This window comes from Equus quagga, chromosome 14 (assembly GCF_021613505.1).
Source record: "Equus quagga isolate Etosha38 chromosome 14, UCLA_HA_Equagga_1.0, whole genome shotgun sequence".
Classification (NCBI taxonomy): Eukaryota; Metazoa; Chordata; class Mammalia; order Perissodactyla; family Equidae; genus Equus; species Equus quagga.
Genome location: NC_060280.1, coordinates 21,056,855 through 21,080,433, shown reverse-complemented (window position 1 = coordinate 21,080,433; position 23,579 = coordinate 21,056,855). Strand labels below are relative to the sequence as shown.

At 36.2% G+C, this 23,579-nt stretch overlaps 1 pseudogene; it reads left to right on the top strand.

Annotated features, from left to right (window-relative positions):
• The first annotated feature begins 4,363 nt into the window (after window positions 1-4,363).
• Window positions 4,364-17,582, top strand: LOC124252229 (olfactory receptor 10T2-like; annotated as a pseudogene).
• Window positions 17,583-23,579: the final 5,997 nt, after the last annotated feature.

The following is a 23,579-nucleotide window of genomic DNA, read 5'->3' as shown; positions in this document are numbered from 1 at the left end:
CATGGCCATGCAGGGAGGCTGAATCCCCCGCTAAGGTTCAGAAAACAGCCAGCATCAATAATCAGACATTAGAGGAACTACAATTTCAATATCCCCTAATATCTCTAGTGAGCTTTGTCTGTATAAATAATAGAGGTTGTCTTTAAAGCCACTAAGTTTTGGAATGGTTTATTACACAATAGAAGATATCCAGTACAATTTAGGTAATGTATGTACAGATGCTTGCAGTAAAATTTTTTCAGCTAGACTCTATGTTTTAAAAATTTCATAATAGGATATTAGAAGAATGTTTTGAGTGGCAATGAGTCATTAGGAATTTCAGTTAGAGAGGATTTTCCTTTCAGCAAGGCCTTTTATAGCAATTGTCACATGCAAAAGCAATCACAACAATCATTCTCTGCTCCTTTTCTTTCATCAACCTTTCTTCTGACTGATTCCCTGGGCAGAAACCTATATGATAAGCCCTCACCCTAACCCTATAAATAGGGAAGAAGAGACCAATGGGACTTGGCAAATTTTCAGAGGTGTAAAATAAATGATATTGAGTACAAAGTAAATACACCTGGGGGAATCATCCACATTCAAAAATACATTTTGACAAATTGAATTTCAGTTACTTGATTTGCTATTCAGTTAAATAAGAACAAACTTTACTGAAAAATCACTGTGATATGTCAGAATAAAAACCGTTCTGTAGACCTCACAATGAGTTTTACGTCCACAGAGGACAATCCTCCTGATAGCTAATGGAAAGAAAGAAACTCTAAGTAGTGTCAAGGTGTAATGTTCTCGGGTGACCCCCAAACTCTCACTGGAATCCACATAGAACTGAGCTCCAGCCATGAGGAACAGAGAATCCACTACTCTATTTTCATAAGAGACTCCACAATTCAGACAGAGACGACTCACCGCAGGCATTCAAAGATCACAAGTGGCTTAAGAACTTGTTCTTAAATGACATGTATAAAGAACTGCAAAAAACTAAGGATGATTTGTGAGACTCCAACGTCTTCCTACAGCTTAATTTTTCATGGTTTTAAGAGGTCTGAATGTGCTTCTTCTCTGGTACAAGGTGGGAATTTTATATTTCTGTATACCATGTGTGTAGTGCTATAGCCACTAATAATCAAGTAGCTTTAAAAATTAACAGTCAGGGGCCAGCCCAGTGGCTGAATGGTTAAGTTCACATGCTGCATTTTGGTGGCTCGGGGTTCACCGGTTTGGATACTGGGCGTGGACCTACTCATCGCTCATCAAGCCATTCTGTGATGAGAAGAACTAGAATGACATAACTGGGATATACAACTATGTACTTGGGCTTTGGGGAGAAAAAATAAATAAAAGGAAGATTGGCAATAGATGTTAGCTCAGGGCCAATCTTCCTCACCAGAAAAAGTGTAAAATAATTAACAATCGATTAGAATGTACTGATAAAATTAAGGGGACAATTAGACTTGAGATAAATACTGTTGTTGTTTCCTATTCCTGGCATATTTGGCCTACAAACAACAGAGAGGGGAGCTTAAAAACCCTGCAGATCTAGAATAGGATTGTAAACTCCAGATAACAGCCAAATGCAGCAAGAAGTTAGGCAGCATAGATGAAGAAGAAGGTAAATTATGAAGTTACAGGCAAATTATGAGGAGGAAAGTATTGTTGAGCATCTGTTGTGGAAGATTTGTCTATAATTTTGTCATCTATAAATTTGTTTTCGGAAATGGGAATGGAAGTAGGAAGCACTGAGCACATACCCTGTGTTACGTTTATGTATGCAGCCATGTCACCACAGCAAACAGGTATTCATGTCCATTACAGATGAGAAAAATGATTATCACAGAGATTAAATTACTTGCTCATACCTGCGCAAAAGAGCGCAGCTGAGATTTGAACCCAGGCCTCTAATTTTGCTCCATCCCCTATCTTAATACACATTGGATGCCGTTGTAATTACAGGTCTAATGTAAAGCCCAGTTGACTTATACCATTGTATCAAAAGAACCAAGCAAAAAACGGCAAAGAAAAAATAGGGATAAATTCCTCATGCAATTTCCAGTTTTACCCATAATCTAAACTTGCGGGCATCACACTTCATGGCAACATTGTCACTGTAAAACATTAGCAATTTTGTTGTTTGTGTTTCTTCTTCGGCTAATCAATGTGACGATTTAATTTTATAATTATGCATTTGTGGTTTATAAGAGCCACAATAATTCCCTTGGTAGATCTAAAACAACCTTATGAGGAAATTGATATCTTTATTAAAACTGTATTTTTTTTTAGAGCACTTTAAGGCTCACAGCAGAACTGTAGGAAGGTACAGGAAATACGTTTTTCACATATATGTAGGGAACTTGAGAAGCCAAATCTAACCTGAAAGAGCCTAAACCTCATGAACGTCTAATTTACATATATTTGGCCAAATTTGCTGATCAGAATTCACAACTACAACTCAATAAAATGTACCCTTTATTTAAATATTTAAAATAACAGTATCTTTGTAGGAAACAACATTAAAAAGCTGATCAATGCTGACTTTTATTCTGATTGGGTTGGAAGAAAGTTAACGCACTTTTCCAAAGACTTGGTGATAAATATGCGTCATTTCTCCACCTTCAGACATTGACCCATGAGCAGCAATTAAGTGGAGCTACCAGAACAATCCTCCAGTTCAGTCGGATAGGGAATGATGATTGATAAGGTAGACTAAGCCATCCCCAGGGTGCCCCTTTGGAGGTAGATTAATTTACAGTGGCCACTGTCCAAAGTTTTGGAACGGGAAAGGGACAAAAGAGTCAGCTTTTGTAAGAGGCTTACAATCAAGAAGCGGCCTCAAATTCCTGAGGTCTTGTTGCCATCTCAAAGAAATTAGACATTTTAAGCCCAATAGATCTCCCTGCAAGAGTAGTAGTTTGTCAAAACTTGGAAATGGAGTTTCCAGGGATAGATATAATTGTCTCTTTCAGTATACAGAAGTGGTACAACACAAGCATGGTGAATTTATCACAAAATGCTGGGCCACAAACATCTCCCACAGATTTTTCTCCTCAAGGACTGAGAAGGCTACAGGAAACAATGGGGAAAATGTTACATTGTCACATTCTCCATCACTAGTTCTCCTGAGTATTATGAGGACAGTAGAATTTATCATCAGTACAAATGGAAAAGGAAGTAACAGAATCATAGTGAGAGTTTCAAAACCTAGATGTGTCAATTTCTCCTGAAGCTTTTGGTTTTTCTTATTGGAAAGGTTTGGCAGAAAATGGAATGGGTGGGAGTGAGAATGTATAACTTTCTTTCGTTCCCAACTCCTCAATCCCACATCCCTATCTCCTTGCTGTCTTCCTTTCCTTCCCTGACAACAGCGCCAGAAACTGAACTTCACATTGGATGGAAAGTTCTTGTGTTACTTTCATGCTGCCATCTCAGACACAGGTAGATATTTTAAGAACTGATAGAAATAAAAATATGACTAGGTAAAATATTCTGAGGAACTTGAGTTAGTTTTTGTCAAGTCTGTGCTGCAAAGCAATCCTTTCTATCAGTATGTCATTCAGAAACTATCCTGGAAGTTTTCCTGACAGCTCAAGATTTTATCAGGACATCAGAACAAGGATATGCCATCCTGGAATGGAGTGGTCTCTCCGTAACAATTTTGCTTCCAAGGTATGCCTGGAAAGAAGACATTCATTAAATAGCTCAACCCTTAATTTATTGTCAAGGATAGGACAACTGTACAAATTTCAACACTATAAATTTATTTATCATGTCTATTCATTGGTATGTTAGCCAAGCAGTCACTAAAATCTGGGGAACACATCTGAAGATATAATTACCTGCAAAAAAGTTTTGAAAGCCATTCAGAAAATTGTCCTTACTTCTCCAAAATTTGAAAAAAAAAGGAATTGATTTTATTGGTACTGTTAACATTTTGATCCCTTCCATGTGCCAGGCTATGATTAGACAACAAATAAACATTTTACAGATGATGTTTCTCATAATCCTGTAGGTGAAAACATAAGCACTTTTTTCATATTTCCCTCTTTATGAAGATTCTGACTTTCGATTAGAGAATGGATACCAAATGAGAAGGCTTCAAGAAGGTATACTTGCTTAACCTATGGCGTTTATACAGATTCTCTTACTAGAACCTTTCTCCTCATCACTCTGTGTCCTAACCTTGAATTAAAAGGAATTGGCTCCCTTTTCTCAGGCTCTCTCATTAAGAGTTGTCTTACACTTGTCCAGGTACCCTGATTAAAGTCCAGGTGGCATCAGTGCAGAAGGAGAATTTTGCATTATTTCAAAGTCCTGACCTCAAGCACCTTGGCACTTCTAGGGGAAAGATAACAAGCCAAACTGGAGGATGGGCAATCATATCACAGTGAGCATGTTCTCTCTTTGGGGATTTTCCAGTTTCTCAGACCTGCAGAGTCTCCTCCTTGTGGTGATGTTCTTCTCCTATGTGACCATCCTAGCTGCAAATGTGTCTATAATGGTGGCCATCAAACTCAGTTACCACCTTCACACCCCCATGTATTGTTTCCTGTGTGTCCTGTCCTTTTCTAGTATACCTGTATCACTATGGTAATCATCCCCTGCATGTTAGTGGACTTGCTTTCAGACAGCAAGACATTTTCTCTTCCGGAGGGTGCCACATGGAAGGTTTTCTTCTTGGGCATGGGAGGCATTAACTGTTTCATCATGGCTGCCATATCCTATGACCGTTACACTGCCATTCACAACCCACTGCACTACCCCATCTACATGACCTAAAAGATCTGCTTTCAGCTCATGATGGCCTCTTGTGTCACTGGGATTGTGATGTGTCTGGGCATTGTCCTCATGGTATTCAACTTGTCTTTTTGTGACTCCAACACTATCTAGCACTTTTTTTTGTGACATTGCACCTGTGGTCCCTTTCCTGTGACTACACCTTTTGTCAGAAAATGGTTCTTCTTGCATTCCCTACCTTTGTGTTTCTGGGCACCTTTGACATATGATTTCCTGTGTCTCCATTGGGTTCAAGTTACGAAGACTCCTTCTTCAAAGAGGAAGCGTATGGCCTTCTCAACTTGCTTCTCTCATCTCACTGTGATGTCCCTACATATGTATTTGCTGGATTTGTCTATTTGAAGCCCAAGGACAGTAACTCATTCCATGTATACAGTGCTAACACTTCTGCTTAAGCCCATCATTTACAGTCTAAGAAACAAAGAAATGCAGATAAGGAAAGTACTAGGCAAGGTATGTATATTTTTTCCCCTCAGATGGTAAATAAAAGAGCCTAGGACATTTAAAAGATTTAAAGAGAATTCATAAATAAAAGTGGAAAAAGTGGAGTAATTCCAATAAAAACCATCACTTTGTGCACAAAGCAATTAAAGTGTGTTCTAATTGCCTGATATACGCTACTCTCACTGTTCTACTACAAAGCCAGATACAGTGTTGATATATTTTAAAATGTATTACACATATACATGTATATATACAGATATATATGTCTACACACATGGACACACATTTTTGTAATAAACATATCAAAACATGTTTTGGAAGTCTGTATTTTTGTTATCTTGGTTGACTTTGGGAAGGAAAAGTTTGGTCTAAAAGGAAAAGAAGAAAAAATGAAAGGGAGAGAGAAAGAGAAGGAGAGGGAGAGTAGAGACAAAGATCACTAATTCACTTAATCAAAAAAGGAGAAAGTACACAAATTTGGAGTTGAAATAAAGGAAGGACCACAATACAGAGAAAATTTCGAAGAATTTTCAAAAATACTTTTTTCAATGTTATTCAAACAAATATGGAAACTAGATTGGAATGGAGGAATTTCTGGAAAAATTAACTTATTAAAGTGACCTAGAAGATAGAAACTTTGTAAAAATTGAGATAAATAGATATATAAAATTTGGTAAATTTAAGCTGTACAATGTGTTGATTTGATACATTTACATATTGAAATATGATTACCACTGTAGATTAGTTAACACATTTATCACGCACAAAATTATCATTTCTTTTTTGTTGTGAAAACAATTAAGATCTAGTCTCTTAGCAACTTTGAAGATTATAATACAGTACTGCTGACTATAATCACTAGGCTGTGCATTAAATCTCCAGAATTTATTTATCTACTAGTTGCAAGTATGTACCCTCAAACAACATCCCTCCAATTCCCCCAATCCCATCCCCTGGAAACGACCATTCTACTCTGTTTCTACAAGTTCAGCTTTTTTAGATTCCATATATAAGTGAGATTATACAGTATTTGTCTTCCTCTTTCTGACATCTCACTTGGCACAATGCCCTCAAGGTCCATCCATGGGGTCACAAATGACAGGATTTCCTTCTTCCTTGTGGCTGAATAATATTCCATTGTGTGTGTGTGTATATATATATATATATATATATATATACACACACACACACATATACCGCATCTTCTTTTCCATTCATCCATTGACAGGCACTTAGGTGGTTTTCTTGTCTTGGCTATTGTGAATAATACTGCAATAAACATGAGAGTGCAGATACTTTTTCAGTATCCTGTTTTCATTCCCTTTGGGTGTATACCCAGGAGTGGGACTGCTGTATTAGGTAGTAGCTCTATTCTTATTTTTTGGAGGAATCTCCATACTGTTTTCCATGGTAGCTGAACTAATTTTCATTCCCAAATTGGGTTTCCTTTCCCCTATATCCTCACCAACACTTGTCATCTCTTGTCCTCTTGATGATAGCCATTCTAACAAGTGTGAGGTGATATTTCATTGTGGTTTTGATTTGCATTTTCCTGAAGATTAGTGATGTTGAGCACCTTTTCATGTACCTGCCGGCCATTTGTATGTATTCTTTGGGAAAATGTCTATTCAGATCCTCTGGCCATTAAAAAAATTTTTTTTTTGAGGAAGATTAGCCCTGAGCTAATGTCCACTGCCAATCCTACTCTTTTTGCTAAGGAAGATTGGTCCTGAGCTAACATCCATGCCCATCTTCCTCTACTTTATATGTGGGATGCCTGCCACAGTATGGCTTGCTAAGCAGTGGGTAGGTCCTCACTCGGGATCCGAACCAGGGAACCCTGGACCACCAAAGTGGAACATGTGAACTTAACTGCTGCACCACTGGGCCAGCTCCCTCTTCCCATTTTTTAATTGGATTGTTGGGGTATTTTTCTATTAAGTTGTATGAGTTCTTTATATACTTTGGATATTAACCCCTTATCAGATACACGATTTGCAAATATTTTCCCCCATTTGGTATGTTGCCTTTACATTTTTTTTATTGTTTCAATTTCTGGGCAAAAGCTTTTTAGTTTGTTGTAGTCCCACTTGCTTACTTTTGCTTTTGTTACTTGTGCTTTTGGTGTCATATCTAAAAAATCATTGCCAAGACCAATGTTAAGGAGATTGTCTTTAATCTATCTCGAACTAAATTTTGTGAGTGGTGCAAGATAGGGGTCTAGCTTCGTTTTTCTCCATGTGGTTATCCAGTTCTCTCAACACTATTTGTTGAAGATACTATTGTCCCCCCTATCAAGAGTTCTTGGCTCCCTTGTCAAATATTAGCTGACTGTATATGTTTGGGGTTATTTCTGGTCTCTTTAGTCTATTCCATACCAAAATCTAGGAATAATATAGAAAAATCTGTCTAAGAACTATTCTTCTCATTCCACAACAAACCATATGGCTAGAAGTTTTCATAATTAACTTCCCTAAGCTCTCAAAAAACAAATTATTCAAGTGCTGTTTAAATTGAGTTAGAACATTGATAAAGATAAACACTCTCCCAGCTCGTACAAGTGTGCATAGTACCCTGACAACTTCCAGTAGACAGGGTAGGATCAGAAACTCAGCTCCTGCATCCCCCTAGCCATAGCAGGTGGAATCTGTGACTAATACTACCACAAAAGTGCTGACAAAATAAGATTAGTTCACCAAACACCATAAGAAACTACAGCAACAATTCACACCAGGAGGAAAATGACAATTCTCCAGAAACCAAACATGAAGGCACAGAAATTTACAATCTAAATGACAGAGAATGCAAAATAGCTGTCATAAACTCAATGAACTACAAGAAAACTCAGAAAGGCAGTTCAATGAGTTCAGGAATAAAATTAATGAGAAGTAATACTTTCTAAAAGAGATAGAAACTATAAAAAAACAAGAAGAAAATCTGGATATGAAGAACACTATTAGTGAAATAAAAAATAATCTAGAATCCTTAAAAAATACAGCTGATGCTATGGACAAAAAAAACTAGTGAGTTAGAGGATAGAGATATAGAAATACCACAGGTGGAGGAGGAAAGAGAACTAAGATTTTTAAAAAATGAAGGAATTCTTTGGGAAATATTCAACTCAATTAGGAAAAGCAACATAAGGATTAAAGTATCCCAGAGCAAGAAGAGAGGGAGAAAGGAGCAGAGAGCTTGTTCAAACAAATAATAGCTGAGAATTTCCCAAACCTTGGGAAGAAACCAGATTTACAAATGCATGAAGCCAATAGAATGCCTAATTACATCAATACTAAAAGATCTTTTCCAAGGCATATATTAGTAAAACTGGCAAAAGTCAACAACAAAGAAAAATTATTAAGGGCAGCAAGGTGGAAGAAAATAACCTATATAAAACCACTATCAGGCTTTCAGCGGATTTCTCAGCAGAAACCTTACAGGTTAGGAGAGAATTGAATGACATATTCAAAATACTGAAAGACAAAAACTTTCAGCCAAGAATACTCTATCCAATGAAACTTTCCTTCAGATACAATGGAAAAATTAAAGCTTTCCCAGATAAACAAAAGCTGAGGGATTTTATCACCACTAAAACTCCCCTACAGGAAATGATTAAAGATGAACTCATATCAGAAACAAAAAGGCAAAGGTCTACAAAGCCTTGAGCAAGGAGATAAATAGGCAGACAAAATTAAAAAACTGAAGCTCTCTATCAGAACAGGGAAGAAAATACTCAATTATAACTTAAAAGATAAGGGCAGAAAAGCACTAAAAGTAACAATAAACGCTTAAACTTAGTCACAAACTCATGACACAAAACAGATAATTTGTGGAAGAGGGAGGGCATAGAAACTGCTAGGCTAATGGAAATAAGAGGCTATAAGAAAATGGACTATTTCATCTACAAGATCTTTTCTGCAAACCTCACAGTAACCACTAAACAAAACATTGGAGAAGATCCAAAGTTCATAAAAAGAGAGGAAACTGAGAACACCTCCCCAGAAAACCTCTAAAATGAAATAGCAGTCAGAAACACAAAGGAAGAAAAGCAATGGAAACAGAACAACTTGAAAACAAGACACACAATGGCAGTATTAAGCCCTCATATGTCAATAATCACTCTAAATATAAATAGATTGAATTCTCCAATCAAAAGACACATAGTAACTGGGTAGATTAAAAAACTACCAACATTATGCTGCCTCTAGGAAACATCTCACCTTTAAAGACAAACATAGACACAGAGCGAAGGGATAGAAGACAATACTCCAAACTAATGGCAAACAAAAGAAAGCAGATGTCACCATACCAAATATCAGACAAAGCAGACTTCAAGTTAAAAAAGACAATGAGAAGTAGTGTATAATGATAAAACGGACTTTCCTCTAGGAGGACAGAACATGTATGAATATATATGCACCTAACACAAGAGCACCAAAGTACATAAAGCAACTATTAACATACCTAAAGGGAGAAATTAAAAGCAACACAATAATAGCAGGGGACCTCAACACCCCACTTACATCCATGGGCAGATCATCCAGACAGGAAGTCAAGTAGGAAATAGTGGATTTATGAAACACTTGATCAGATAGACTTAATAGATATATAGAGAGCATTCTATCCAAAAACAGCAAAATACACATCCTTCTCAAGTGCACACAGATCATTCTCATAAACAGCCCATATGTCGGGAAACAAGATGAGCCTCAATAAATTCAAGAAGATTGAAATCATCTCAAGCGTCTTTTCTGACCACAATGCTTTGAAAGTGGAAATCAACTATAAGAAAAAACGGAAAGTCAGAAGTATGTGGAGATAAACAACATGCTACTGAACAACCATTGGATCAATGAAGAAATCAAAAGAGAAATTTAAAAATAAATAGACAAATGAAGATGAAAACACAATCTACCAATTCTTATAGGATGCAACAAAAGCAGTCATAAGAAGGATATTCATAGTAATACAGGTCCACCTCAACAAACGGTAAAAATCTCAAATATGTAACCTTAAACTGCACCTGACAGAACTAGAAAAAGAAGAACAAAGTCCAAAGTCAGCAGAAGGAGAGAAATAATAAAAATCGGAACATAAATAAGTGAGATAGAGACTAGAAAAACAGTAGAAAAGGGGCTGGCCTGGTTGCATAGTGGTTAAGTATGCACATTCAGTGTAGGTGGCATGGGGTTCACGGGTTCAGATCCCGGGTGTGGACATACACATGACTCACCAAGCCATGTTGCAGAGGCATCCTACATAAAAACTAGAGGAGACTGGCACAGATATAGGCTCAGGGACAAGGTTCCCCAAGCCAAAAAAAAAAAAGAGGAAGATTGCCAACAGATTTTAGCTCAGAGCCAATATTCCTCACCAAAAAACACTCCAAAAGCATAAAAACAAAAACCTAGTAGAAAGGATTAATGAAACTAAGAGCTTTTTTGAGAAGATAAATAAAACTGACAAACCCTTAGCCAGATTAACCTAGAAAAAAAGAGAGAAGGCTCAAATTAATAAATAAAATTAGAAATGAAAGAGGAGAAATTACAACAGATACTACAGAAATACAAATGATTATAACAGACTACTGTGAAAAACTATATGCCAACAAATTGGATAACCTAGAAGAAATGTATAAAGTCTTAGACTCATACAACCTCCCAAAACTGAATGAAGAAGAAATAGAGAATCTGAATAGACCAATCACAAGTAAAGAGATTGACACAGTCATCAAAAACATCCCAACAAACAAAATTACCAGGTAGCTTCTCTGGAGAATTCTACCGAACATTCAAAGAAGATTTAATACTTGTCTTTCTCAAACTATTCTAAAAAATGGAAGAAGACGGAACACTTCCTAACTCCTCCTATGATGCCAACATTACCCTGATACCAAAACCAGACAAGGACAACACAAAGAAGGAAAATTACAGGCCAATATCACTGATGAACATGGATGCAAAAATCTTCCACAAAATATTGGCAAAACAAATACAGCAATACATTAAAAGGATCATGCGCCATGATCAGGTGGGATTTATTCCATGGACTCAAGGGTGGTTCAACTTCCATAAATCAATCAGTGTGAGATACCACATTAACAAAATCAGGAATATGAATTACGTGATCATCTCAGTAGATGCAGAAAAGGCATTTGACAAGATCCAACATCCGTTTAAGATAAAAACTCTGAATAAAATGGTTATAGATGGAAAGTAGCTCAACATAATAAAGCCATATATGATAAACCCGCAGCCAAGATCATACTCCATGGTGAAAAACTGAAAGGCATCCCTCTAAGAACAGGAACAAGACAAATGTGCCCACTCTCACCACTCCTATTCAACATAGGCCTAGAGGTTTTGGCTAGAGCAATTAGGCAAGAAAAAGAAATACAAGGAATCCAAGTTGGAAAAGAGGAAGTGAAACTTGTTGTTTGCAGATGACATGATTCTAGATATAGAAAACACTAAAGAATCCATCAGAAAACTATTAGAAATAATCAACAACTACAGCAAAGTGGCAGGGTAAAAAAGTCAACTTGCAAAAGTCAATTTCATTTCTATACACTAATAGTCAACTAGCAGAAAGAGAAGTCAAGAATACTATCCTATTTGCAATCCCAACAAAGGATAAAATATCTAGGAATAAACAGACACACAAATCAATGGAACAGAATTGAAAGCCCAGAAATGAAACCACACCTTTATGGACAGTTAATGTTTGACAAAGGAGCCAAGAACATACAATAGACGAAGGAAATTCTCTTCAATAAATGGTGCTGGGAAATCGGACAGTCATATGGAAAAGAATGAAAGTAAACCATTATTTTGCACCAGACACAAAAATTAACTCAAAATGGATTAAAAACTTGAATGTAAGACCTGAAATCATAAAACTCCTAGAAGGAAATACAGGCAGTACACTCTTTGACCTTGGTCTTAGCAGCATCTTTTCAAATACCGTGTTTACTTGGGCATGGGAAACAGAGGAAAAAATAACAAATGGGTCTACAACAGATTAAAAAATCTTCTGCAAGTCAAAGGAAACCGTGAAAAAAACAAAAAAACAACCCACGAATTGGGTGAATATATTTGCAAATCGAATATCTGACAAGGGGTTAATTTCCAAAATATATAAAGAACTCATACAACTCAACAACAAAAAAGCAAACAACTCAATTAAAACATGGGCAGAGAATACGAACAGACATTTTCCCAAAGAAGATATACAGATGGCTGACAGACACATGAAAAGATGTTCAACATCACTAATTATTAGGCAAATGCAAATAAAAACTACAATGAGATATCACCTTACACCAGTCAGAATGGCTATAATTACCCAGACAAAAACCAATAACTATTGGAGAGGATGTGGAGAAAAGGGAACCCTCATACACTTTTCTTGGTAATGCAACTTGGTGCAGCCACTGTTGAAAACAGTATGGCTATTTCTCAAAAAATTAAAGATAGAAACACCACATGATCCAGCTATCCTACTACTGGGTATTTATCCAAAGTACTCGAAATTAATGATCCAAAGAGATTTCTGCACCCATATGTTCACTCCAGCATTATTCACAATAGCCATGATATGGAAGCAACCCAAGTGCCCTTGTATGGATGAGTGGATAAAGAAGACGTGGTATATATATATATACAATGGAATACTACTCAACCATAAAAAAGACAAAATCGTCCCATTTGCAATGACATGGATGATCCTTGAGGGTATGGTGTTAAGCACAATAAGCCAGACAGAGAAAGAAAAATATTGCATGATTTTACTCATATGTCGAAGATAAACAAATACGTTGATAAAGAGAACGGATTAGTGGTTACCAGAGGGGAAAAGGGCTGAGGGTGGGAAAACAGCTAAAGAGCCAAGTATGTACAGTGACAGACAAAAATTACACTACTGGTGGTGAGCACAATTAAATCTATTCAGAAATGGATAAATAGTAATGTACACCTGAAATTACACAATGTTATAAACCATTATAATCTCAATAAAATTATTAGGGAAAGAAACTTTGGAAAACCCCCGCAAAGAAAGAATAATCTCAAGAGAGGAAGCATGGAGTTGTGCTGGAGTGAATGCAGCTAAGGAGAGCTTCCGAAAAGCATGCAGCTGGGATTCTTAACACAACTTCATTGATTAGAGATGGTGTCAGAGCCCATTGGGTCTCCAGGTCTCTCTTTGTTTAATGTTGAATTATAATTTGGCTAGAAGTTCTCTGACTGCCCATTTCATAAACTTCATCATTCCATTTTCACAAATACTCCCTGAAAAGCACTAAATCCTCAATGTCCTCATATAATTTTTTAAACTTTTTCATTTCATTGATTATTTTGAGGCTCAATTTTGCACCATATCTAAGTCTTTTACATCTACGTCAAGGTCCAATTCTCTAAAGGTTAAAAACCAGAGACATGAAGAAAGTGAAACTCTTGGAAGCACTCTGGTGTTTCATTTATTAATTTTATATATAAAGAAGATCATACTGTTTTGGAAGAAAAATTTTAGAATCATTTTGTTAGCTATCTTTTACACTGAAATAAAAGTTTTATATATTATAGATTTGTACTAATTTACAGTAAGTCTCTGATACTTGCTGCAACAAATTGAGTGTATTTAATTAAGTGAAAAAGATGTATATTGAAACAGATATTAAGTTATACCCAGCCATTCTTTTCAAGTCACAACACTGCAATTTTAGAATCATAAAAATATATTTTTATCCCCCGGCCCCCCAAAATCTTGAGTACAACATGTATCTTGAAAAACTATAAATTTCATTTTCAGCAGTTTCAAAATATATGGTGATTTACAATGACAGGTGAAGATGTCTGAATAGAACTGGAGCTAAGCTGACTCTGGAGATCAGAGGACTTATACAAGGAATAAATGAAACTTAAGAATTTCTTGTTTGGTTAGGAGGGCAATGAAATTCCAATGTTCAGTAGCTGGGGATCATCAGTAGCCATTGTTATATATTTTCACACACACAAAAACATTTTGTATTGTTCCAAGGACTAAATGGTAGCCAGAATTCATAGTTCACTGCTGTTGATATCTGCTTTCTCCACCTCCTTTCCCTGCTTCTCAATTTGTCTCCTCTCTTGGCACGGGGCTTGTTTATATGTCTTGTCCCTACAAGACTGTGATATTCTCAGGGTAGGAAAACGGGAAAGCAGAAAGTTAGGTGGCAATGGAGTTGGAAGAAAATACGAAAACAAGAACAGAAGAAAGAAGGAAGTGGGAGGGAAGGAAGAAGCCAGGAAAGATCCAAAAATAAATGTGGAGAGGAAGAAAAGAGAGATCTCCATTGTTGACACCCTAATTCTCACAGTGCTATTTGGCCCACATCCAGGATATTTGCCCTGTTTGTCACTTCTCAGACCTCAGGCTAAGTTCGCATGATTATAATTACCAAATTTAATCTTTACATCGAATCTACAGGTTCTGCACCTGAGCAGAAGTGAGAGGCCCACGGTGACCATGACTCCTCCCCTCCTGGGGCAGGGCACCTGGGTCAGGAATTATTGCTATTATTCCTGCTTTACAGATAAGGAAATTAAGGCACAAGAGGTAAAACCATTTGCCCAATTTAGAACAGTGAATAACTGGAGGAGCCATAAATTTAGCTACTCTAAATCCTAGTCTCTGTACAGAACATTCTGACCCAGGGCCCAGTTCCCACAATGACTTTCCCCCAATATCCTTCATGACTTCTAGCCAAGGGGATGATAGTCTATGTATAAAGTGTCCTGGTTCTTGTACAGAGAATTTTGAGAATTGGTACTTAGAAAAATTAATAACAATTTAATGGTAATTTTATATCAGTTGGCTCTAATAATACAATAAAAGAGGGATGGAGGAAAGAAAGAAGGATGGACGAGAGAAGAAACCCAGGAAGGAGAGAAGATAAATATGAAGTAGAAGAAAAGAATCCTGTGTGATTTACTACATGAGGTGAGGGATATGTTAACTAACTTGATTGTGGTGAGCATTTCATAATGAATATGTATATGAAAACATGAAGCTGTAAACATTAAATATATACAATTCCTATTTCTTAACTATACCTGAATAAAATTGAAAAAAAGTCATAGAGGAAACTTGAAACTATGGATAATTTAAATTTCATCCAGAGACTATTTATTTTTGGCCCTGGCAGGTATTCAGGATCGGGTAGAACAATGTATCTAAAATGATATTGAGATTATTGAACTTCAAGTTTTAATCTTTGTGATGACTGAACTAATTCCTGCTTGCCCCTGCTCTCTGAGTGTGTTTCACTTCAGGTCTTCCAATTGGAAGCATAGGTGTTTTTACTAGGGCCTTCCCTCCATGCTTGAGCCTGAACCACAATTTTTATTTCCCAGCCTCATACAGCTTTAAAAATCTCTATTTTATCAGCAACGAATCTGGGTTATCTGCTTTTTAGACTCTCAGACACTACTTTTCATTTAGCAAATTCCTCAAGGTGAAAAATCATAGAAAATGGTGGGCTCCTGATGTGAGCTTTTTCTGCTCTCCAGGATTCTGGACCCTCAAGTAATCTTTGCCTTTGGAGCTCTTCTATGACTTCAACACTTTTAATGAAGACACTGTCCCTTCCTCCCCCAAAGAGATCTCTTCCAGCTCTCACTTGTTCAACTTTCAGCAATGACTTCCCTTGGTTAGAATTGCCTTCTCCCTGTGATTCTTATTTACAAGCATTTATTGAGCAACTAATGCGCTAAACTGTATGGATAGATACATTGTGACTCTAATCTGGTTCCTACCCCAAGGACCTCACTGGATGAGTGCTGTAGTAGATAAAAGCAGGAATGGCTTCTCACAACACCGTCGTGCCTGCGTCTTCCTCAGCTTGGCCCTCCTTTTGAAGTACACTTTTTGTTTTGAAATAATAGTCAATTCACATGCAGTTTTAGGAAATAATACAGAGTTCTTGTGTATCAATGTCTCCTAATGCGAACATCTTGTGAAATTATAGCACACTATTACAACTAGGATATTGACATTGATATAATCCAATGATCTTATTCAGATCTCCCATTGTAATACTCTCATTTGTGTATGAATGTATTTAATTCTAAAAAATTTTGTCACTCGTGGCTGGCCCCGTGGCCAAGTGGTTAAGTTCGCACGCTCCGCTGCAGGCAGCCCAGTGTTTTGTCGGTTCGAATCCTGGGCGCGGACATGGGACTGCTCATCAAACCACGCTGAGGTAGCGTCCCATATGCCACAACTAGAAGGACCCACAACGAAGAATATACAACTATGTACAGGGGGGCTTTGGGGAGAAAAAGGAAAAAATAAAATAAAATAAAATCTTAAAAAAAAAAATTTTGTCACTTGTATATGTTGTTGTATCAGTCACTACAGTAAAGATACAGAACACTCCACCATCACAAGCTTCCATTATGTTGGCCTTTTATTATCATATCTACCTCCATCTCCTTCCCTGCCATCCCGTGACTCTGGCCCAGTCGTTCACCCCTAGCAACCACTAATCTCTCCTCCAGTTCTAAAATTTTGTCATTTTTTTTTTTTGAGGAAGATTAGCCCTGAGCTAACATCTGCTGCCAATCCTCCTCTTCTTGCTGAGGAAGACTGGCCCTGAGCTAACATCCGTGCCCATCTTCCTCTACTTTATATGTGGGATGCCTACCACAGCATGGCTTGCCAAGCTGTGACATGTCTGCACCCGGGATCCGAACCAGAAAACCCCAGGCCATCGAAGTGGAACGTGCGAACTTAACCACTGTGCCACCAGGTCAGCCCCCTAAAATTTTGTCTTTTTAAAAATGTTACATAAATGGAATCATACAGTATGTAACCTTGTGGGATTGGCTTTTTCCGGTCAATATAATTCCCTTAAGATTCATCAAGGTCATTGTGCATATCTATAGTTCATTTCTTTTTTATTACTGAATGGCCTTTCATGGTATAGCTATAACACAGTTTATCTCACTAAAAACTCATTGAAGGGCATCAGTGTGGTGTCCAGGTTTTCGCTGTTACAAATAAAGCTGTTGCAGCCCTTCATGTACAGGTATTTGGTGAACGTAAGTTTTTCTTTCTCTGGGAGAAATGTCAGAGCACATTTGCTGGTTCACATAATCATTATGTGCTTAGTTTTTATATAAAAACATACCAAACTGTTTTTCAGGATGGCTGCACTATTTTACATTCCTAACAGCAATGTATGAGTGATTCAGTTTCTCTACATCCTTGTGAGTATTTGGTGTTTTCATTATTTTTTATTTTAGCCAACAATTCTGATTGTTGTTGAGCGAACTCTCATGGTGGTTTCAATTTGTATTTCTAATGGTTAAGGATTTTCAACATTCTTCCCTGAGCTTATTTGCCATCTGTATATCCTGTTCTGCGAAATTTCTGTTCGTGTTTTAGAATATTTTTTTGGTTGTTTTTAATTGAGATATAATTGACATATCATTATATTAGTTTCATGTGTACAATATAATGATTTGATGCTTGAATATATTGTGAAATGATCAGCACACTCTAGTTAACATCCATCACCAAACATAGTTATAATTTTTTTCTTATGATGAGAACTTTAAAGATCTAATCTTTTAGCAACTTTCAAATATGCCATACAGTATTATTAACAGTAGCCACTATGCTATACATTGCTTCATCAGGACTTATTTCTTGTAACTGGAAGTTTGCAGCTTTTCACCTCCTTCACCTGTTTCATCCACCCCACAACCCCCAGCACTGAACTACCCATCTGTTTTCTGTAACTAAGAGCTTATTTTTTTTGGATTCCACATATAAGGGAAATCATACAGTATTTGTGTTTCTCTGCCTGACTTATTTCACTTAGCATAACACCCTCAGGATCCATCTATGTTGTCATAAATGGCAAGATTTCCTTCTTTTTATGGCTGAATAATATTCAATTGTGTGTATATCTATATCTATCTATAGATACACACATTCATATATACACATTTTCTTTATCCATTCATCCATTGGTGGACACTTAGGTTGTTTCTGTGTCTTGGTTATTGTAAATAATGCAGAAATGAGCGTGAGAGTGCAGATATCTTTTTGAGTTAGTGTTTTCATTTCTTTCAGATAAATACCCAGAAGTAGAATTGCTAGATCATATGGTAGTGCTATTTTTAATTTTTGAGGAACCTCTTCATACTGTTTTCCATCGTGACTGCACCAATTTATATTCCCACCAACAATGCACAAGGGTTCCCTTTTATTCACATCCTCGCCAACAGTTGTTATAGCCTGTATTTTTTATAATAACCATTTTTACAGATGTGAGATGATATCTTATTGTGATTTTGATTTGTATTTCCCTGATGATTAGTGATGTTGAGTACCTCTTCATGTACTTGCTGGCCATCTGTATGTCTTCTTTCAAAAATAAATGTCTATTCGGATCCTCTGCTCATCTTTTTATTAAGTTCTCTAATGTCTAGGCCTTGTTCATACTTCAAATTCTGCCTATTTTTTAATCAGATTGTTTATTTTTGCTATTAAGTTGTATAAGTTCTTCACGTGTTTTGGATATTAACCCCTTATCATATATATGGTTTGCAAATATTTTCTCCCATTTGGTAGGTTGGCTTTTCATTTTGTTGATGGTTTCCTTTGCTATACAGAAGCTTTTTAGTTTGACATAGTTACACTTGTTTTTTGCTTATGTTGCCTCACTTTTGAGTCAAATCCAAAAACTTGTTGCCAAGACCAATGTCAAGGAGTTTACCACACTTGTTTTCTTTCAGGAGGTTTATGGATTCAGGTCTTACATTCAAGTCGTTAGTCCATTTTGAGTTAATTTTTGTGTATCGTGGAAGATAGGGGTTCAGTTTCATTTTTTGGCATGTGCCTGTCCAGTTTTCCCAACATCATTTATTCATCCATTTCTGCATTGTATATTCTTAGCTCCTTTGTCACAACTTGACTGGCCATAAATGTGTGGGTTCATTTCTGGGCTCTCTATTCTGTTCCATTGATCCATGTGTCTGTTTTTATGACAAGACCAAACTGTTTTGATTCCTATCATTTGTAATATAGTTTGAAAAATGATGCTCTAGCTTTATTCTTCTTTCTCAAGATTGCTTTGACTAGTCAAGGACTTTTATGATTCCATACTACAAAATTTTAGGATAGTTATTCTATTTCTGTGAAAAATGCCTTTGGAATTTTGATAGAAAGTCCATTGAATCTGTAGATTGATTTGAGTGTATGGACACTTTAACAATATTAATTCTTCTAATCCACGCCTCACAGAACATCTTTCTATTTATTTGTGCCTTCAGTTTATTTCATTACTATCTTATTGAATGTACAGGACTTCCACCTCCTTGGTTAAATTTATTCCTAGGCATTTGATTCGTTTTTATGCAATTGTAAATGGCATTGCTTCCTTAATTTCTCTTTTTGATAGCTCATTATTACTGTATAGAAATGCAACTGATTTTTGTATATTGATTTTATATCCTGCAACTTTACTGAATTTGTTTATTAGTTTTAACAGTTTTTTGGTGGCGTCTTTAGGGTTGTCTATATGTAACATCATGTCACCTGCAAATAGTGACAGTTTTACTTCTTACTTTCCACTTTGGGTGCCTTTACTTCTTTTTCTTGCCTAATTGCTCTGGGATTCATAATTACTCTTATATTCTTATCAAAATCTAAAAATCTGTATTTATACCATCTTTACCTTCCTTATATTGGTTATTTGGACTTTCTTTTTAAAAAACTTTTAATGATAAGTCCAGTAAAAATCACTATAAAAACCAAATATTTGGCGTTTTTGGTCCTCCTATTGTGTGTTGATTTTTTATGTGATCGATATTTACTATTAATTTTATGATCATTTTCCTTCTAAAACTCTGGTTGTTATATCACTATTCTTTTCTACCTATTGAAATGAATGCAAATATTATTAATTTTTAGACTTTTCCCTTTTCTAGTATTTCTAGTATGTTTCCTTCCAAGAACTGACATAACTATAGCACAAATTTTTGTGTGTATCATCCAGTTTTCTAATTTCTATTTGATTTTTATTCTTTGAGTCATGGTATACTTAATGGTGAATTAATTCATTTCCAAATATATAGGTGTTTTCTAGTTATCTTTTTGTTATTTAATTCGGGGTTTATTGCATTATATTTGGAGAAGATATTTATGAAACTGAAAACTATGAAAATAGATTGAGATTAGATTTATTTTCTAATATTTGCCTGATTAAAATGATATACTGTTTATTGAAAAATAATGTATTGTCTAGTTGCTTGCTGTGTCCATGTATGTTCTATATGTGTTCAATATTGTCAATCTTGTGGTTCAGATTTTGCACATCATACTACTTAGGAAAGTTGTGTTAAAATCTATTGTGAAAAATCAGATTTTCACCTTTTAATTTGGTTTAGCTGAGTTTTAGACTTTTCCCCAGCTATTAATTTTTTTCTTAACTAAAAGAGGTAACATATGCCAATAACATTTGTGTAGACATCCTGAGTAATTGTTATAAAAACCATCAAGACCAACCAAGTAAATATTTTGTTAAACTTATATTATCAGCATGGGCTCACCAGTAAATAGGTACATAGTTTTGGCAAAAGACTTGACAACTTTGCCAAAGAAACACTAGAAGATTGTCAAAAACTTGGTAGTAGTTCGCCTTTTATAAAACCCAAAGGCGTTTCATAATTTCTTTGAGAACCCTGTGTGTGTTATGCAGGGTAGGTGGCCCATTTCTCAAATACCACCATACAGGGTCCTTATGTTCTGCCTGTGATCCAGTACAGAATCCTAAGCAGTGCATTTGTTCAGAACTCTACATGGAATTTAAGATTGCAGATGACATGTATCATTTTATTTATGGTAAAGGGTTAACAAAATCCTTTGATTTCTCTAAGGACAAATTTGACCTAATGAACTTTCTATTTTGCCTATATCCTGACAAAAATGGAATGTCAATTATGTTACACGCAACATTGCTTACAATAAAAAATGATTCTTTAATTATAAAATATATCTAGACTGGGAGGACAATACATGAAATATATTCTGATTTTTACTTTATGCTTCCTTGAGTGCAGTGATTCTGATAACTGGATACAATGCTCATAGGGATCCTGGAGCTATACCTAAAATATAACAAGATATATTAGTTCCAGTTGTGATCATGAGTATTCTCAGGTAGGATAGCTCCTCTTCCTATGCTGTCTCATGGGATCGAATGTGAAAACCAGTGAGGATTATGCACCCCACAGAAAGGCCTGGTATAGCTGCTGGCATGGTGAATTTGTCAGTTATGAAATTCTATGTGATTGTTTTGCATACTATTTAGTCATTTTTTCTTTGGTTTTCTGTGATTGTATTTATTATCAGAAATTGTCTTTTATCTTTTTAAAATAAGCAAAGTAGTACTATAGTCTGTGACTTTTCATTCTTGTATCTTAAATCTTAATCGTTCAGAATCTCTTGTTTGTGGTTTCCACTGGCTCTCATGTTTGGTATTTTGTTTCCTTTTGTGCTAGTCACTATTTCTCACTGGGTGCTGGTTATTGAATTTGAATAATTATTGCTAGGAATAATTGAGGCTTGAGTTGTTTGTTTGCTTATTCAGTTCACCCTGAGGCATCACCTGTCCTTGACCATCTTATATCCAACTTCAAGGCTTGAAACTCTCTGGATCTCTAGGGTGGCACACCTGGGCAAGACTTGATCGCTTCAAGTTTCCCCTTATCAGAGGATATATGTGAGTTGTATCAGTCATAATTCTCACCTGGACATGGCCTAGGTTTTGACATAGGCTCCTTTCATCCTGGAAGAACTCTAAATCCACATCCTGGGATGTGGCTTGTCAAGTTCTCTCATGGCAAAAGCATTTCTGAGTTTTGAGTCTACTTCTCTGGGTTCTCACAGTTTCTGGTGAGGCAATTTCTTATTCTCCTGTAAGCTCTAATGTGATATTTAAGATATATTTAACATTGTTTTAGTTGTGCTACCATGGGGTTGATTAAAATTACCAAGCCTGCCATTGTTGGAACAAAAGCCTTAAAGGTAAATTATATGCATATGAGTGGAAGATTAGACTTGCACAAATGTACACAAGTAACACCATGTCCTCACCTCCTTGCATCCTGGCTCAGATATTATTTTCCCGGTGAGACCAGCACTGACACTCCCTGCCCCTGGCATGTTAATCTCCATTACTCTGCTCTGCTTTTTCTTTCTCCACAACACATATCCCCTTTGAATATTCTGTATCACTAACTTGTTAGTTTTATTTTCTCTATGTTGCTCTAAGATAAATACCACAAGGGCAGATTTATTGGATGCTTGTTACTTATATTCCCAATAGCCTAGAACAATCTCTGGAATAAGAAAATCATTCAATATAATTTTTGAATGTATGAAAGAACAAATGAGCAAATGAAATGATTAATGGTCTATGAGTCTGTCAGCAAAAAGATAGAATTTGTATCTGAAACAATAAAGAGGGGACAGGAACGATAAATAAATGTGGTTGTTAGTACATAGAGATTGATTAAGCCTCTCCAGGGGGCAGTCACATATTCAGAGGAGAAACAATCCAGTTCCTTCCCACTTCCTGAGCAGGATGTGGGCCTGACCATGAAAAAGTCACTCCAAGAGTTTGTCCCACCCAGTCCCTGAGGAGGTCAGGAATCTTGTTCATTCCCACGGAGAAGTCACCTGTTTTAACCTGACAGAATTCACAGGTCAGAAGGGACATCCATTCTGTTCTTCTCTGAGGACCCCCTATATGGTGACTGGAGCCAGAGGTCAGGTACATAGGTCAGAATTTTATGAGTCCACAAAGCCCATCATTAGCAGATAACCTTCCTGCAAACAAAATGTCTCCACCAATTTTCTATCTGGTTCTACTTTATCATTTCCTCTCTGAATGTACTCAGGCATAATTATAATTATCACACTCATTACAAGATAAATTGTTGTTGAAAAAATATTTGTCTTAAAAATTTGGAGGTAAAATAACCTTAACTTATGGCAGAGAAGAGCTATTGGAGAAAATGTGAATATTATTTTTCAAATATTTCAACAGATTAGATATTATTTTGTGAGCCAATATGTGTCTCTATAAATTTAATTTAATTTTATTAATGATAACTCACTATAGGCCTCTGATTTACAATTCAGTATCAGAAAATGTACCCCCCACCATTACTAAAAAGCTGCACACTGGCTAATGACATATAGACTGATATATTTTGACCTCAGACACTCTTTGCCCTTTTAATATTATATTTACAGCATATTACTATATCAAATAATATAAAACAACAGGTTAA